This window comes from Equus przewalskii, chromosome 6 (genome assembly GCF_037783145.1).
Source record: "Equus przewalskii isolate Varuska chromosome 6, EquPr2, whole genome shotgun sequence".
Taxonomy (NCBI): Eukaryota; Metazoa; Chordata; class Mammalia; order Perissodactyla; family Equidae; genus Equus; species Equus przewalskii.
The window spans coordinates 92,566,962-92,581,404 of NC_091836.1; positions in this window are offsets into that span (position 1 = coordinate 92,566,962).

A 14,443-nucleotide genomic window follows, 5' to 3' on the forward strand; every position below is an offset into this window, starting at 1 on the left:
AAATGTGCTCAATGATTATCCTATCCAAAATATTACCTCTACTCTACCACCCCAATTCCATCGCTTGTTAGCTCTGTATCCTTACTCATCTTCATAATATTTGTTACTACTTGACATTACATTCTACAACGATTTGTTGATTTGTTGGCTGTCCAAAATGTCACCTCCATGAGAGCAAGGACTTTATCTCTTTTGTCTATGGCTATATTCCCAGAGTTTCACAAAGCAAGGGCTCAATAAATAATGATGGAATAAAGGCATGAAAAGCTCATTTTCTCCCTGGTCCTATTTCTTCTTTGTCATGGCATTATAGTGAGAATCACTCTGAAATTAGCTTAATATGCTTTCATTCCAAGCCCTGGTTCTACCCCTTGCAGGCTAATTAGCCTTGTGAACTGAGAAAGTCACTCATCGTTCCTGAAGTTAATTATCCCTGCCTATAACTAAGAAGATCCCCATCTTCCCTCCACACCTCAAAGGACTTCCAGAAGGATGGTAAAAATGTATTATAAATTTATAAGTACAATTCTAAAAAGATTAAATTGAATTGATGGCTTAACAAGTACAAGTGCAGTGTATCTACAATCAAGTCTAGTTTAGATTTAGTTTAATATCTTGTTAAGAGAAATGCATGGAAAGATGCTTTGAACAATTTTCTTGGAAATGCATCTTTTTCTTTTATTAAGATTATGATAGTTAACAACCTTGTGAAATTACAGTTGTACATCATTATTAGTCATATTGTAAGTACACCACTTCACCCCTAGTGCCCTCCCCCCACCCCTCTTTCCCTTGGTAACCACCTATCAGTTCTCTTTGTCTATATGTTAACTACCACCTATGAGTGGAGTCATACAGAGTTCGTCTTTTTCTGTCTGGCTTATTTCACTCAACATAATACCCTCAAGGTCTATCCATGTTGTTGTGAACGGGATGACTTTGTCCTTTTTTATGGGTGAGTACTATTCCATTGTATATATATACCATATCTTCTTTATCCAATCATCAGTTGCTGGGCACTTAGGTTGGTTCCATGACTTGGTTATTGTGAATAATGCTGCGATGAACATAGGGGTGCATGGGACTTTTGGAATTGCTGATTTCAGGTTCTTAGGATAGATACCCAGTAGCGGGATGGCTGGGTCAAAAGGTATTTCTATTTTTAACTATTTGAGGAATCTCCATACTGTTTTCCATAGTGGCTGCACCAGTTTGCATTCCCACCAACAGTGTATGAGGGTTCCTTTTTCTCCACAGCCTCTCCAACACTTGTCACTCTTGGTTTTGGATATTTTTGCCATTCTAACAGGTATAAGGTGATATCTTAGTGTAGTTTTGATTTGTATTTCCCTGATGATTAGTGATGATGAGCATCTTTTCATGTGTGTATTGGCCATCCATATATCTTCTTTGGAGAAATGTCTGTTCATGTCCCCTGCCCATTTTGTGATTGGGTTGTTTGCTTTTTTGTTGTTGAGTTGTGTGAGTTCTTTATATATTATGGAGATTAACCTTTTTTCTGACAAATAACTTGTAAATATTTTTTCCCAATTAGTGGGCTGTTTTCTTGTTTCAATCCTGTTTTCCCTTGCCTTGAAGAAGCTGTTTAGTCTGATGAAGTCCCATTTGTTTATTCTTTCTATTGTTTCCCTCATCTGAGGGGTTATGGTGTCTGAAAAGATTCTTTTGAAGCTGATGTCAAAGAGTGTACTTCCTATATTCTCTTCTAGAAGACTTATTGTTTCAGGCCTAATCTTTAGGTCTTTGATCCATTTTGAGTTTATTTTAGTGAATGGTGAAAAATGATGGTCGATTTTCATTCTTTTGCATGTGGCTGTCCAGTTTTCCCAGCACCATTTGTTGAAGAGACTTTCTTTTCTCCATTATAGGCCCTCAGCTCCTTTGTTGAAGATTAGCTGTCCATAGATGTGTGGTTTTATTTCTGGGCTTTCAATTCTGTTCCATTGATCTGTGCACCTATTTTTGTACCAGTACCATGCTGTTTTGATCACTGTAGCTTTGTAGTATGTTTTGAAATTGGGGATTGTGATTCCTCCGGCTTTGTTTTTCTTACTCAGGATTGCTTTAGCAATTCGGGGTCTTTTGTTGCCCCATGTGAATTTTATGATTCTTTATTCAATTTCTGTAAAGAATGTCGTTGGGATTCTGATTGGGATAGTGTTGAATCTGCAGATTGCTTTAGGTAGTATGGACATTTTAACTATGTTTATTCTTCCAATCCCTGTGCATGGAATGTCTTTCCATCTCTTTATGTCGTCATCAATTTCTTTCAAGAAAGTCTTGTAGTTTTCATTGTATAGATCTTTCACTTCCTTGGTTAAATTTATCCCAAGGTATTTTATTCTTTTTGGTGCGATCGTGAATGGGATTGAGTTCTTGAGATCTTTTTCTGTTAGTTCATTGTTAGTGTATAGAAATGCTACTGATTTATGTATGTTGATTTTATACCCTGCAACTTTGCTGTAGCTGTTGATTGTTTCTAATAGTTTTTCTATGGATTCTTTGGGGTTTTCTATATATAAGATCATGTCATCTGCAAACAGCAAGAGTTTTACTTCTTTGTTGCCTATTTGGATTCCTTTTATTTCCTTTTCCTGCCAAATTGCTCTGGCCAACACCTCCAGTACTATGTTGAATAAGAACGGTGAAAGTGGGCACCCTTGTCTTGTTCCTGTTCTGAGAGGGATGGGTTTCAGTTTTTGTCCCTTGAATATGATGTTGGCTGTGGCTTTGTCATATATGGGCTTTATTATGTTGAGGTACTTTCCTTCTATACCTATTTTATTGAGGGTTTTCATCATAAATGGATGTTGGATCTTGTCGAATGCTTTCTCTGCGTCTATTGAGATGATCAGGTGGTTTTTGTTTCTCATTCGGTTAATGTAGTGAATCACGTTGATTAACTTGCGGATGTTGAACCATCCCTGTGTCCCTGGTATAAATCCCACTTGATCATGGTGTATAATCTTTTTGATGTATAGCTGTATTCGGCTTGCCAAAATTTTGTTGGGGATTTTTGCATCTATGTTCATCAGTGATATTGGCCTGTAGTTTTCCTTCTTTGTGTTGTCCTTGTCAGGTTTGGGGATCAGAGTGATGTTGGCTTCATAGAATGTATTAAGGAGTGCTCCATCTTCCTCTATTTTTTGGAATAGTTTGAGAACGATAGGTATTAAATCTTCTTTGAATGTTTGGTAGAATTTTCCAGAGAAGCCGTCTGGTCCTGGACTCTTATTTTTGAGGAGGTTTTTGATTACTGTTTCTATTTCTTTACTCATGATTGGCCTATTCAGATTCTCTATTTCTTCCTGATTCGGTTTGGGAGGTTGTATGAGTCTAGGAATTTATCCATTTCTTCTAGGTTGATCAATTTGTTGGCATATAGTTTTTCATAGTATTTTCTCATGATCATTTGTGTTTCTTTGGTATCTGTTTTGATTTCTCCTCTCTCATTTCTAATTTTATTTATTTGAGACTTCTCTCTTTTTTTCTAAGTGAGTCTGGCTAAGGGTTTATTGAATTTGTTAATTTTTTCAAAGAACCAACTCTTTGTTTCATTGATCCTTTCTACTGTCTTTTTTGTTTCAATATCGTTTATTTCTGCTCTTATTTTTATTATTTCCCTCCTTCTACTGACTTTGGGCTTTGTTTGTTCTTTTTTTTCTAATTCTGTTAGGTGTCATTTCATGTTGTTTATGTAAGATTTTTCTTGCTTATTGAGGTGAGCCTGTATTGCAATGAATTTCCCTCTTAGGACTGCCTTTGCTGCATCCCAAATAAGTTGGTATGGTGGTGTTTTCATTTTCATTTGTCTCCAGATAATATCTGATTTCTTCTTTAATTTCTTCAATAATCCATTGTTTGTTCAGTAGCATGTTGTTTAGTCTCCACATTTTTGCCCCTTTCCAAGCTTTATTCTTGTAGTTGATTTCTAGTTTCATAGCATTATGATCCGAAAAGATGCTCGATATTATTTCAACCGTCTTGAACTTATTGATGTTTGCTTTGTTTCCCAAGATATGGTCTATCCTTGAGAATGTTCCATGTGCGCTTGAGAAGAATGTGTAACCTGCTGTTTTTGGATGAAGTGTTCTATATATATCTATTAAGTCCATCTGATCTAATTTTTCGTTTAATTCTATAATTTCCTTGTTGATTTTCTGTCTGGATGATCTGTCCATTGGTGTTAACGGGGTGTTGCGGTCCCCTACTATTATTGTATTGTTGTTGATGTCTTCTTTTAGTTCTGTTAAGAGTTGCTTTACAAATTTTGTTGTTCCTGTGTTGGGTGCGTATATATTTATAAGTGTTATGTCATCTTGGTGGAGCATCCCTTTTATCATTATATACTGCCCCTCTTTGTCTTTCTTTATCTGTTTTGCTTCAAAGTCTACTTTGTCTGATATAAGTATGGCAACACCTGCTTTCTTTTGTTCACTATTAACTTGGAGTATTGTCTTCCATCCTTTCATTCTGAGTCTGTGTTTGTCTTTGGGGCTGAGGTGTGTTTCCTGGAGGCAGCATATTGTTGGATCTTGTTCTTTGATCCATCCTGCCACTCTGTGCCTTTTGATTGGAGAGTTCAATCCATTTACATTTAGAGTGATTATTGAAACATGGGGGCCTACTGCTGCCATTTTATCACTTGTTTTCCAGTTCTTTTGCATTTCCTTTGTTTCTCATCCCATGATTTTTGGATTCCTAATTCAAGTAGGTAAATTTCTGTATTGGCTTTCTTCTTATTTCTAATTTGTGTCTTTATTCCTGTTATTTGTTTAGTGGTTACCAGGTGGTTTGTATAACACATCTCGTAGATGAGATAGTCCTTTTTCTGATAGCCTCTTATTTCCTTAAATTAAAACTTTCCATCCATCCCTTTTCTCTTCCCCTTCTAGGTTGTTATTGTCATATTTTTTTTTTCTCTTCTTTTTTTGTGTTGTGAGTTTGTGGTTAAAATGACTAGGTTATATTTATTCTTGGTGTTTCCATTCCGTTTATCTTTAATGTTTTATTTAACTTTTGCTAACCTCTCCTGATGGAGAGCTGCTACTTTGTGTTGTTGTCCTTCTGCTTATCTCCTTTGTTCTGGATTTTGTAACCCCTTTCCTTTTTTTGATTTTTCACGATGAGTTTCTTCCTGAGCATTTCTTGAAGAGGAGGTTTTGTGGCAATGAACTTCCTTAACTTTTGTTTTTCTGGGAAAGTTTTTATTTCTCCATCATATTTGAAGGATATTTTCGCTGGGTAGAGTATTCTTGGCTGCAGGTTTTTGTCCTTCAGAGTTTTGAATATTTCATTCCGATCTCTTCTAGCCTGTAAGGTATCTCCTGAGAAATGTGCTGATAGCATTATGGGGTTTCCTTTGTAAGTTATTTTCTTCTGCCTGGCTGCCCTTAGTATTTTCTCTTTGTCATTGACTTTTGTTAGCTTCACTACTATAGACCAGCCTTGAGGTTGGTCTTCTTGCATTAATAAAGTTTGGAGATCTATTGTCTTCTGTCACATGAAGTTCCATCTCTCTTCCCAAGTTTGGAAAGTTCTCAGCCATTATTTCTTTGAACAGGCCTTCTGCCCCCTTCTCCTTCTCTTCTCCCTCTGGTATACCTATAACCCTTATGTTGCATCTCCTAATTGAGTCAGATAATTCTCAGAGAGTTTCTTCATTTCTTTTTAGTCTTAGTTCTCTCTCCTCCTCTGTCTGCAGAATTTCTATATTCCTATCCTCCAAATTGCTAATTCTGTCCTCCATATTATCGACCCTACTGTTCAGAGAGTCCAGATTTTTCTTAATCTCCTCCATTGTGTTCTTCATCTCCAGTATTTCTCATTGGTTCCTCTTTATAGTATCAAGCTGTTTTGTGACGTAGCTCCTGAACTCATTGAGTTGTCTATCTGAATTCCCTTTTAACTCATTGAGTTTTTTAATAATGGCTGTTTTGAAATCATTGTCATTTAGGTTATAGATTTCATTGTCTTTGGGATTGTTTTCTGGGTGCTTATCATTTTCCTTCTGTTCTGGAGATTTAATATATTTTTTCATACTGCTTGATGGCATGGATTTGTGCCTCCACATAGAGATAGAGTTTAGTCGCTGCTTCCACTTGCTGCAACTGGTGTGGGGGGGGGGGGTAGCAGCTGTTTAGACTGCACCAACCAGGAACCCTGTCAGCTGTTACTGACTGGACCTGGGCCCCTCCTCATAGTCACAGTGGTCCTGTGGGGTCCCTCGTCAGTTGTGGGGGCAATTGCAAGGGGGCCTCAGGCTGCTGGTGCCTACTGTTGCAGCCCACCTAGACGTGCTCCCTCCTTGGGATCTGCAATGGTGTTATGGGCTTTCCCAGCAGCCAGGAGCAGGATCACCTATAATCACAGCTTTGTCACTGTCAGAGCCCACAAAATCACACTTGTCCACTATAGGTCCCAGCAGAGCTATAGGTATCTTCTGCAGTCTGTGGTTAGCTCACCTAGCTGTGCTACTTTTGCCCCAGGGCCTTCCAGCCTTGTGATTGCCAGTCAGGACCTCTCCACTAGTGCTGTGCAGAGGCTTTCACTGAGTCTGCTGTGGGAAACTGGAGTTCCCCCCTGGGCCATGTGGCCATTCCACTGGAGCTCCACCCAGCCCCACACCACTCTCATGGAATCTCTGGGAGCCCCTTGCCTTGGCTGGGACATGGCCAGAGTCCGTGGGCCTGGTGGCAGTTGGCGGGCTACTGCCTTGTGGGGAATTCTGCTCTTGGTAGCTTCCTGATGTTCTGAATGCTGGGCGGGGCCTCCCTGCTAATGGAAGCAGAGTCTTTCCCTGCCGGCAGGTGCGGGACCCTGGAGTTTCCCCCTGGGCTGCGGAACCGGGAGCTGGAGCTCCACTGAGTCCCCAAGCACGTCCACGGGAAGTCTGGGCACCTCCTGCACTGTCCCGTGCACAGCTAGAGACCATGGGCATGGCAGCAGCCAGGGAATCTGCTCCCTGGGAGTCTGCCAGTGTTCCATATGCTGGGCGGGGCCTCCCCACTAACGGCGAGCAGAGGCTTTCCCTGCCAGGGGGTGCAGAACCCTGGAGTTTCTCCCTTGGCTTAGGTGTAATTGTGGGGGGCTTAGGTAGGGCTGTTGTCACCTGTTTCCACTGTCATTCCGCTGGTGAGTGCACACCCCCGCCCTGGGTGCGTGGTGATGCTATGGGGAAGTCTACTGGAAGAAAGCCTCTTGCAGGTACTAGGCTGTCCAGGGGTCGGGGGTTGGAGAGTTTTCACCTATTTCCACCTCCTCCCCAGGCGGAAAGTCCATCCGCCTTCCACTGTATAGTAGTGCAAGTCTCTCCGGCCTCTTGAGATGCTATCTGGATATCCTTTGTTAACCAGTGAATGTCCAATTAGTTGTAGATTCGAAGTGGGAGAGACAAAGAAGACCACTCACTCTGCCATCTTGGTCCCGCCTCCTCGGGAATGCATCTTTTTATACCTCAGTTTTCTGTGTAAAGTTGGCAATACATTTTTCCTGGTGTAATCAGTGCTGTTTTGGCATGTTTGGTATTCCTTACTAGGAATACACAGATTTTGCTTTGTGTGTGTGCTTATACACATGTACACCAACTCTTCAGATAAAAGGAAATGGTTAGATACATCCACTATCCACCATAATAAAGAACTGGCACATTTAAAGGACTCAAATTTTCAAGCCAATGGCAATGGAGGGTAAGTTTTGTTGAATGATAAAAAAGTGTTCAAAAAAGCAATGGGAGCTTAAGATAGATATTTAACATTTTATAGACATATAAGTATTGTCAGTTCATTCTTCCCCTCCAAATCATTAGAACACCCCAAGCAGAGTATTAAATAAATTAGACAAGATTAAAGAGCCTGCATACATGGACAATCAAAGAAAGAAGAGGCACAGTTATCCTAATCAGAATGGTGCAAGGACTTGAAATAAGGATAGGTCAGTATATAGATAGATAGAAAGATTAGATAGATGATAGAAAGATGGACAGATAGATAGATGTAGTATAGATATATAGATATATTGCAGATTAACTATATTATTTATGTTACTCATACAAAGAAGATAGGTGACTTGCTCAAGTTCACATGAAAATGGAACTGAGATTAAAGTGAGAAAATCAGTGTTGTCAACCATCCTAGCATTGAAGTGTCAGGTACGACATCTGCATCTGAATAATCAGAGGTTAGTATTACAAATACGGATTTCTGGGTCGCACTCCAGATTTACTGGAAGAAATTTTCTCAAACTAGATGCTAAGAAGCTGCTTTTTTATTATGTTCTCATAATGAACTTGTAAACACTCGATTTTGAGAATCAATGGCATATATATGCCATACTGCCTATGGAAACACTACCATTTGAGACACTGTCCTTTTATATGAGCTCTACCTTGTTATCTAAATTTGTCCTGCTCTAAGGAAACAGCAGTGGATTATAAATTCCTTACAAAGAAGGTATCATTCCCCAGTACTCGCAGTTTTTTCAGCTAGTATTGAAGCAAATTTGCTCTCTTCCTCCCTCCTGGTCCACCTCTTGCATAGCAAACGGCATTGCAGACTGTCACCAAGTCTTCAGACTGGCAACTTAACAGGCTTTATATCTTCTTCCTGCCTGAATGTGTCACAATATTGCAGGTGGTAACTGACAACTGAAAATAATAATCATCATTCTAATAATCATCTAATCATCCTCCATGCAGGACGTCTGTGATTAACTCTCCATAGCAACAGCTCCTTTTAGAAGCTACTGCTTTCATTGTTTTTTTGCTATGTGCTTGTAAATCATGATGAACTGTGATTGTGTTTTTCGTTAAAAATAAAAAGTTTTGAATTTGACATTGTGTTTTAAGTATCGCAGAAACCTGGGGTGAGGAAAAGAAGGAACTTGATCAAGAGCCTTGATCATGAAAGAAGAGATCTGAGAAATGTTAAAATATAATTTTCAAAAAGGGAAAAATTATTATTCCATACAAATGAGGAACGTACACATATCAAAGATTTTTATTCAACACATTAATTAAGAAAAGAACCAGTACAATGTTATGACCAGTTCAAAGGGAACTTGGGAAGCTAAGTATATATAGAAGATTTAACAAAGAAATATGAAGAGTCCTGATTATCTAGAAATCTAATTAATGTCCATCAGGGCGATAAACCATAACCTGTAAGGTTATCCCTTCTGCCAGAAAGAAATGATTTGCCTCTCTACCTGACGAAAATCTGCATGTTCATATCTTTCTGTACATGATTATAAAATAGCCCAACCAATATAAATTCTATCAAAGTTGCAAGCCCAGAATTGCACTGAAAAAAACACCCAGTGAGCTGTTTGCCTATTTCCAAGTTTCAGACAATTTTTGTGACAGGAGAAAATTCGCTTCCGGAGCGAAAGTTTGTCTTCACGTAATTCAGAGTGCATTGCGAGTAATGCTTAGGCCAGTATCAATGGCTGTGAAAGGGATTATACAGTGACAATTTGCAATGAGCTGGCTGTTGGACGATTTCTTGAAAATAACAGTGTTTGCTTCAGACCCTCTGTGTCCACAAGGAAGATTAAGTACAGCCGGGCTGAAGTTCAGTGAAGAAGTCTGTTTCCTATCTCTTAAGAAAAAGCCAAATTCCACAGTGCCTCTCATTTCAATTTCAGAAAGTACTTTGTGAGGGGTCATATATACATGGACAACTCTGAGTTGAATCACTGAACTAAATCTTTAATAAAGGGATAGATGACCAGAGAATAAAGTGAAAAATCAGATCACGTCACTCTGTTGTTATACTTCCAGAGGCTCGAAATCACTTAAGGTTCAAACTTCTCCCCAGGGCCCACATAAGGCACAGCCAGATCTGCCTTCTGGCTATTTCTCTGACCTCATCTCCTGCCACTGGCTGCTCCCCTGCTTTTCAGCCACAGTGGCTGGGCACAGGCTTTGAAAATACGCTACGACTACCCCTAAGAATTGTAGCTATCATACAGTTTCACTATGTGCCAGACACATTTATTTTTCTCTTTATTGTGATAAAAAACACATTACATGAGCTTTACCCTCTTAACAAATTTTCAAGTGTGCAGTACAATATTGTTAAGTATAAGCACAGTGTTGTACAGCAGATCTCCAGAACTTTCTCATCTCACATGACTGGAACTCTATGGTCCTTGAACAACTCCCCATGTCCCCCTGCCCCCAGCCCCTGGCAACCACTGTTCTACTTCCTGCTTCTATGAGTTTGACTATGTTAGAGACATCATCTGAGCGGAATCACACAGTATTTGTCCTTTTGTGACTGGCTTGTTTCATTTAGCACAATGTCTTCAAGTTTCATCCATGTTGTAGCATTATTATAGCTTTGTAATATATTTTGAAATCAGAAAGTGTGATGCCTCCAGCTTTGTTCTTGTTCCAAATTGCTTTGGCTATTTGAGGTGTTTTATGGTTTCATAGGAATGTTAGGATTGATTTTTCTATTTCTGAAAAATGCCATTGAGATTTTGATAGGGGTTGCATTGCATCTGTAGATCACCTTGGACAGTATGTACATTTTGACAAAATTAATTCTTCCAACCCATGGATATGGGATATCTTTTCACTCCAAGCTCAGCTCTTAATCTTAGGCTATATTGTGTTGGGAAAAAAAAGTTTGAAAAGTATCTTGATTTTGAGTAATGTGGTGTAACATTAAGTCAAAGCCGAAGCTTCAATTAAGAATTGGTTTCAGAGAGTCAATTTAATTTATATCCGTCTTACTCATTCCTTGTGAATATATTATCCATGTTATTATTAAATTTTTCTAAAAAAATTCTCATGTTCTTATAAAGGCACTAATCCCCTTCATGAGGGCTCCCCTCTCATGACCTAAGTACCTCCTAATGGCTCCACTTTCCAATACCATCCCATTTGTGGCTATGATTTCAGCACAGGAAGTTGGGGAAGACACAAGCATTCAATGCATAACAAGAGTGCAAGATAAATATCATTTAACTAAAAAGAAAAAAAAAAATACTTGTTAACAATCTCTTTACTGACATAGTCCAATTATCTGTCATATCTTACCTAGGTTACTATAATTATCTCTTAAATGTTTTTTCCATTTCTATCTGGGTTCTCAGAGAGTATGTTATTGATACAATTGTGAAGTAGTTGCTTTAGAATATAAATCTTGTCACTCTCTGCTCAAAACATTCTAATGACTCACTCAGAGCAAATTAAAAAGCCCTAAGTATGTCCTATATGGCCCTCTATGATCTCCTCCTCCAAGTCCTCTCCAGCTTCAAATACTTCCACTGTCCCTCTGCTCATCCTGCCTTAGTGGCCTCCTCATTTTTCCTCAATTCTACTAGGTGTAATCCTCCCTCGGGCGCCTGCATTATTCTTTCTGCAAATATATCCATGGCCTCCTCCTTCATTTCCTTCAATGTATTACACAAATGTCACTTCCTCAGAGAGGATTTTCCTGATTACTGAATTTAAAATTGCAAAATCCCCTGGAATTCCTACCTCCTGTCTCTCCTTCATTTCTCTCTCTATCACTTAGCTCCAATCAATATATTATACGGTTATTTATTTATTTATTTATTTTTATTATTTCCTCCTCCAACAACCTCTGTCAGGAGGCCAATGCCTTGTGGCTATGAAGGCCATATTTTTTAAATATCTATTTTGTTCATCCATGAACATTTAGTAAACAGAACCACGACTTGTAAATAGTTGGAATTGAGATATTTATTGAATTAAATGATTAATTAATGTATTGGTTAATCAATGATACTACATTTCACGTAGTTGGCAAATAAATATTTGTTGAATGATATATAAGTGAATTAATGGATGAACAAAAACAAATAAGTAAAAATAAAAGGATTATATTAGAGTTCTCCAGGGAAACAGAAGCAATAGGATATGTAGAGATATACAGAAAGAGATTTATTATGAGGGATTGGTTCATGTGATTATGGAGGCTGAGAAATTCCATCTGTAAGTAGAGGCCCAGAGAAGGTGGTGTGTACACAGTCCAAAACTGAGGGCCCCAGAACTGGTGGGTGGGGGGAGCGGGCATGATATAAGTCCTTGTCTGAGTCCAAAGGCCAGAGAAACAAGCATACCAATGTCTGAGGGCAGGAGAAGATGGATGTGCCAGATCAAGCAGGCATTAAATCCTCCCTCCTCCATGTTTTTTCTCTATTCATGTCCTCAATGGATTGGATGATGTCCACCCACATTGGTAGGGGCAATCTTCTTTGCCCTCAGTCTACCAATTCAAATGCTAATCTCTTCCAGAAACACCCTCACAGACACACTCAGAAATAATGTTTTAATAGATATCTGGGTAGCTCCCTAGCCCACTCAGTTTGACACATAAAATTAACTATCACACAGATAAATGAATTTCTGGCCATATTGAATAAAAAGTAGTGTATTGATATGCTACATAGATTTTACAGTTGAATAGTAGACCGAAGATGCCTTCTTATATTTATACCCCTCCTTGTAATTTTCAAAATATCTTAATATCTTTGATTCATAAAACACCCTAATGAGATGGTCTGCTAGTTGTCAATTTATTCTTCAATTCCCATTTAATCTCTTTTGCCCTGTTTTATGATACCAGGGCTGGAGCCTACAAATCTTTCTCTTTTGCCAGCTGGCATAATATTATGCTCTTTTCTTAAAGAGTACAGGATGAGCATTGAAGGAAAAAGTCTTTCTCTTACTGGTCCAGATGTATTCCTTTCTTTTGGCTCCTGCATGAGCCAGCAGCCAGGGAGTGTGTGGGACATCTAGAGATAATCCCTTCCAGTGAACTTTGACAGCACCCCAGCGGGCAGCTTCTCAGAGAGTTAGTTCCTCTGGCATCACAATGCGTGGTTTCCTGCTTGCCAACCCCAGCCTGTGGCACCTCCATAATCTTCTCCACTATTCAGTGAGCACAGCCCATCCAACAAGGTCTTCATTTGCTATGTCGAGGGTGGTCATCCTCCAAGTTTGTGTCTTTATTGGACACTCTGTCTCAGCCATCGAGATAACGGCTTCTCCTTACATCTGTTATTCCTGTAATCTTTGCAGTTCTTTTTATCTCTTATGAATTAATGGCTTGTTACTACTTAAGACTGTTTTATAGTATTTTTTCCCATTTAAATTATGGAGTGGTTCTGTATCCTGACTGTACCCTGACTGATACAAATAGGCATCAGATGTTCTATTTCACCAATGGCAGGCAGCTTAACCTTATATGAGCCTTAAGTTTCTCATCTGAACAATAAAATAGAATTACTTCTGTCTCAAATTCACTTCGGACATTAAATTATATTACATGTGTGATAGAGTTCTGTATTTGCAATGATATGCTCTTTTAACATATCACCACTCAAGTTGTGTGCATTGCTTCAAATCCCTGATATATTTGTTTATTCTTGAAGAAATCACAGACTCCCAAAGCCTATTTTCTGAATGTTCCCTGGGAAATAAATGCGTAGAAGTGAAAAATCGCCAGACCAAAGAGAAAAATTCTTACAAGAAGGAGACTTTTCCCTACCAGGGTGGGCACTTGTATTTGGGCTAGCTTTCGCTTTATTTTCTTTACAACAGTTGCAGTTTATTCATCTTCTTGTTGCTGTTGTTGTTAATTTTCTTGAGGAAGATTAGCCCTGAGCTAACATCCATGCCCATCTTCCTCTACTTTGTATGTGGGACACCTGCCACAGCATGCTTGATGAGTGGTGTGTAGGTCTGCACCCGGTATCCAAATCGGGAACCCCAGGCTGCCCAATTGGAACACGAGAACTTAACCCCTGTGCCACCAGGCCAGCTCAGCAGTTTGTTCATCTTTACATAACCCGTATAGAGAACTGTCCTCTCATTCTCCCATGGCTTGCTGGAAGCATCCTATCCTATCCTATTTATATTTCAGTCTACTCCACAACCTATAGCCTTCATCATCCAAAAGTATAAAATTAGCATTCTTAAAATTCACATTATACTATTACTCAGTATAATATATACACTAACAAAAGCCAATTAATCAAAACATATAGACTAAAATAATTTTTGAACAATGTCCTATATTTAATAATTAGAGCATTTGATGTGCTCTAATTATGATGAAAATCCAATCAGAGCTCTTGATCCTAGAGAACGGCTCTGTGCCGCTCACCAGTCACTCGATATCTGAAGATTAAGAGGCCTTCTCCTCCAAACATGAGTTATCTAAGACAGAACATCCACTTTGAAGAAGTGAACCAGTTGTTTGTGGGGATGGGGGATCGTCTTGAACACATTTCAGATTAGATTACTAATTAAAATTGCCTAAAGTGGGTAATTACTTTTCCGTGTTAGGACAGATAACTTCTTTGTGCCACAGTTTCTTGAACTTTAAAATGGGTACCTGAAAAGAACAAATGAGATAATCTGTGCAGAATTAGAAAAAATATATGC